The following is a 5463-nucleotide window of genomic DNA, read 5'->3' on the forward strand; positions in this document are numbered from 1 at the left end:
ACACCAATGTGGAATGGTGGAGAAATCCTCTGCCAGTGCCTGCTGCCATCCACAGAGAGGAAATATCTCCTTCCCTACCTCCATCATGTGTTCAGTAAAATAAACCCAGAATTTCCCCCACGCTGCACCTTCTTCACAGTGGGGCTCCCCCATTAATGCCCACAGTACCATTTTTAACCATTGCAGGAATTTAAAATCTCCCCTCAGAGGAGGAACAGCCAGAGCTGCTCCAGGTTATTCCTGAGCTGAGCAGCCCCAGGTGATGCTGCTGAGGGCAAGGGAGGGACCCAGCCCACCCCAGCTGTGCCTGAGGGCACACGAGAGCTCCAGGAGTTCAGGACATCTTTATGTCCCTCAGCAGCTCCACTAATTGTACTTTTATATTTACCAAACTTGCAGAGCTCCAGGAGAACCTTATCTTGAATTTAGAGGCATTTCTAATGCTGCTTTAAGCCCGTACAGTTGATTTCTGTATCAACCCGTTTCCTCTCAGCATGGTGATTTATTTCACTCTGCAGCTCCCAGTTCCTGGGTGGAATTGAGCTCCTTTCCCCCCCTTTCCCACTGGACCAGCAGCCCCCCTCCCAGCTTCACATCAGCCTCAAAAATAGTAATTTAGAGAATTTAACTAAAAGATGGCACAATATTATTCACCCATGGGCTGCTTTCCTCAGAGCCAGCAATGGCAGCTCACACCTGGTCTTGGTATTCAAATTAAATCCAAATTAAAGAGAATTTTCATGCTCTCAGACACTCACATCAAGCTGCCCACATCACCTGGGCCATGAACCTGCAGGTGCTCCCCCCACTGCTCGCACAAAAGGGCCTCCCCCACCCCTGAGCACCCAGAGGTTCAGGCTGAGCTTCCAGCAACTCCAGGGAAGGAGTGGGAGGGATAAACCCATCCTGCCCAAATCGCCACCCATCAAATAACCCCAAAAATCAGAATCTCTGCACATAGCGCAGAGCTTAGAGGCCGTGGTGAGTTTAAACCAGCCAAGGTGATGCTCCAGTGTGTCACTTACTGGGAGGAGCCCAGCAGACCCTCAGACGCCCCCAGGACAGGGAAACCCTTCCTGAGCCACCAGCCCTGGGTCCTCACACCCAGGAGCTGATGCACAGCCCCTCCTGTGCACCAGGGCACAGCCCCCAGCAGGAGGGGGCAATCCCAAAGAGCCTTGGCCAGGCAGGAGCCCCCAGGTGGGTCCTGGTGGGATTGTTGTGCCCAGCTGGGCAAGGCCTGCTCCTGCTGAGAGCCATGAGCAGCACTAGACTAGACTAGACTAGACTAGACTACACTACACTACACTACACTATATAGTATACTATACTATATACTACATACTATATACTATACTATATACTATATACTATACACTATATACTGTATACTATATACTATATACTATACTATATACTGTATACTATATACTATACACTGTATACCGTATACTATATACTGTACTATATACTATATACTATACTATATACTGTATACCGTATACTATATACTATATACTATACACTGTATACTGTATACTATATACTGTATACTGTATACTATATACTATACTATATACTGTATACTATATACTATATACTGTATACATATACTATATACTATACTATATACTATACTATATACTGTATACTATATACTATACACTGTATACCGTATACTATATACTATATACTATATACTATATACTATATACTATATACTATATACTATATACTATACACTGTATACTGTATACTATATACTGTATACTATATACTATACTATATACTATATACTATATACTATACTGTATACTGTATACTGTATACTATATACTGTATACCATATACTATATACTGTACTATATACTATATACTATACTATATACTATACTATATACTGTATACTGTATACTATATACTATATACTATATACTATATACTATATACTATATACTATATACTATATACTGTATACCGTATACTATATACTATACTATATACTGTATACTATACTATATACTGTATACTGTATACTATACTATATACTATATACTATACTATATACTGTATACTATATACTATATACTGTATACTATATACTATATACTATATACCATATACTATATACTATATACTATATACTATATACTATACTATATACTGTATACTATATACTATATACTATATACTATATACTATATACTATATACTATATACTATACTATATAGTATACACTGTATACTATATACTATACCATACTTTATACCATACTTTATACTATACACTATACTATACACTATGCTATACTATAGTATGGTGGTATAGTCATGTATACATCATACTACACTATACTATACCATCAAAGACATTCTAGGGTCCGTAGTAACACTTTCCCTACTAGTCTCACTAGCCCTATTCTCCCCCAACCTCCCAGGTGACACAGAAACCTTTACACCAGCTAACCCACCAGCCACTGCCCCTCACGTCAAACCTGAATGATGCACAGCCCCTCCTGGGCACCAGGGCACAGCCCCAGCAGCAGCAGCCCCTGCTGGGGCAATGCCAGAGAGCCTTGGCCAGGCAGGAGCCCCAGGTGGCTCCTGATGGGATTGTTGTGCCCAGCTGGGCAAACCCTGCTCCCGCTGAGAGCCACGAGCAGCGCCTGGCACAGCCCTGCCCCACTGAGGGACCCCAAACCTGGCTGTGTCTGACCCCTGCACCCCCGGGGGGGATATTGGGGGCGTTCTGCGGGTGCTGCACAGCTGGGGACACAGAGAGCCACAGGATCCCAGAGCTGGTCAGGCTGGAAAAGCCCAGCAAGGTCACTGAGCCTCACTGCACATGTCCCCAGGTGCCACATCCGCAGGGCTGTGAAATCCCCCCAGGGATGGGGGCTCCAGCCCTGCCCTGGACAGCTGTGCCGGGGCTGCACAATGAGGAATTCCCCCAATATTTAACTCAAACTTGCTCTGGTACCACTTGAGGCCATTTCTTCTTGTCCTGTCTGGGGAGAAGAGACCAAAACCCTCCCAGACCCTCCCTGAGGGGGCAGGAAGGTCCCTTCTGATCCCCTTGGTGGGTCCCAGGTGGGCTGGGCTCCTGGCTCCCAGCCTTGTGCTCAGGGCACCCAGGGGGCATCTGCAGAATCCTCTGAAATGAATAAATACAGTGATTTCAGCTTTTGATTGAAGTATTGCTCTCTCTAAGCTGGGATCTCATCTGTCCAAGCTGGGCACTCAGCAGCTCCTCTGGTTCGTGTTTGGATCCAAAATCCACGAAGAATTCCCAGAGCAGCAAATCCCGCTGGGCAGGGCAGTCAGAGCATGAGCTCCAGCACCAAACAGTGAAGGTTTGCTGTAGAAAATATGGAGAAAATTGCATCAGTAGCAATAATTAATCACTGAGAAAAACTTACCCAGGGTTGTTGTGCATTCTCCATAACTCACCTTTTAAAAATCAATGTTCTAAGCTGTGTCCACACCCAGAGAGGGTTTGGTGGAGGCCTCAGGATGTTTTATTCCAGGGATTGGGTCTGGTGGGCTCAGTGTTTCATAGGGACTGAAGCAATCCCAAACCTGTGGAAAAGGCAGCTGCAGGACTGGAGCACTGGAGGGAAGCGTGCTGCTGTGTGTAACAAGTGATTATGTGGCATTAAACAGGAAATCAGCTGCTCCTTGTGCTGCTGCTGGTGAGGAGCAGGAGCAGGGAATGGGTGAGGTGAGAGGTGTTAATGCTGGAATGTTCCCTGGGAGCCACTGCTGGAGCCATTCTGGAATACTGCACACAATTCCTGCCATGTCCATACAGGAAACGGCTGGGAAATCCAGAATGGCCGTGGCAGTGGGGCACTGGGGTACAGGATCACTGCCTGCTCCCACCTGAGGGTGATGAGCACCCAGGGAGGGCAGGGGCTGCAGGTGATGATCACACCTGGATGATGGGAGGGGTGGGACCAGCCCGGGGTGTGCGGGAGCTCTCAGCTTCCAGGGACTCAAATGCAGCATTTCTGGCCTTGCTGAATATTTGGGGTGGTTTGGAAACACCAGGGAGAAATCCCAAAATCTTCAGGCTGGAACACAACCCCAGGATCACCGAGTCCCAGCTGTGCCCATGCCCACCGTGTCCCCAGCCCTGAGTGCCAGCTCCAGGTGCCACCTGCAGGGACGGGCACTCCAACCCTCCTGGCAGTGCCTGAGCCCCCTTTCCATGGGGAAGTTCCTGCTGTGCCCGCCCTGACCTGCCCCGGCCCAGCCTGGGCCGTTCCCTCTGCTCCTGTCCCTGTTCCCCCCAGCTGTGCCCTCCTGGCAGAGCTGTGCAGAGCCACGAGGGCCCCTGAGCCTCCTTTGCTCCAGGTGAGCCCGGGGACAAATAAAGAACACCTTGCAAATAATGTTTTTTGTCCCTTTGAATATTGTGCCAAAAGCTTTAGGATGCTCAAAAGCCCAGGAATGCCTTGAGGAATGTGAGCAGGAGCCTTGGGAAGGCACCAAACCCTCCTGCCTGGATCACCTGGACCTGGGCTGGGCAGAGCCCTGAGAGAGCAGCCTGGCACTGCCAACGCTCTCAAAGCCATAAAATCAGAATTTTCCCCCTCTCTTCTATATCTATTCCTTTTCTAATTTGAATTTATTAATAAAAGTGAAACCCAGCACAGCTGAGGGGTCGGTACCTTCCTCAGGAAGGGATGCAGGTGATGCAGCTGATGCAGGTGATGCAGGTGATGCAGGTGATGCAGATGCAGGTGATGCAGATGCAGCTGATGCAGGTGATGCAGATGCAGGTGATGCAGGTGATGCAGGTGATGCAGCTGATGCAGGTGATGCAGGTGATGCAGGTGATGCAGCTGTATGCAGGTGATGCAGGTGACGCAGGTGATGCAGGTGATGCAGATGCAGGTGATGCAGATGCAGCTGATGCAGGTGATGCAGATGCAGGTGATGCAGGTGATGCAGGTGATGCAGCTGATGCAGGTGATGCAGGTGATGCAGGTGATGCAGCTGATGCAGGTGATGCAGGTGATGCAGATGCAGGTGTGCAGCTGATGCAGGTGATGCAGCTGATGCAGGTGATGCAGATGCAGGTGATGCAGCAGGGGGGTGGGGGGTGGGTGATGCAGATGCAGCTGATGCAGCTGATGCAGGTGATGCAGGTGATGCAGATGCAGGTGATGCAGGTGATGCAGATGCAGCTGATGCAGCTGATGCAGGTGATGCAGGTGATGCAGGTGAAGTTGCTGCTGCAGAGCTGCCTCCCACCCGTCCCTGCCCTGGACCTGCCTCCAAGCCCATCAGGACTCCAGGCTGGAAAGGAATCTCCCCTCCAGAGCTCTGCTTGATTGCAGCAGTGTGAGGGCAGCTGTAAAAGCTGACAGCTTTATATCCGCTTTTTAAAGACAGGACAGAAGAGTTCCTCGGCCACTCCAATAAATTTTTGCCTTTTTTTGTGCATGAGGAGTTCTG

The sequence above is a fragment of the Ammospiza nelsoni genome, chromosome 8 (assembly GCF_027579445.1).
Source record: "Ammospiza nelsoni isolate bAmmNel1 chromosome 8, bAmmNel1.pri, whole genome shotgun sequence".
NCBI classification, from domain to species: Eukaryota; Metazoa; Chordata; class Aves; order Passeriformes; family Passerellidae; genus Ammospiza; species Ammospiza nelsoni.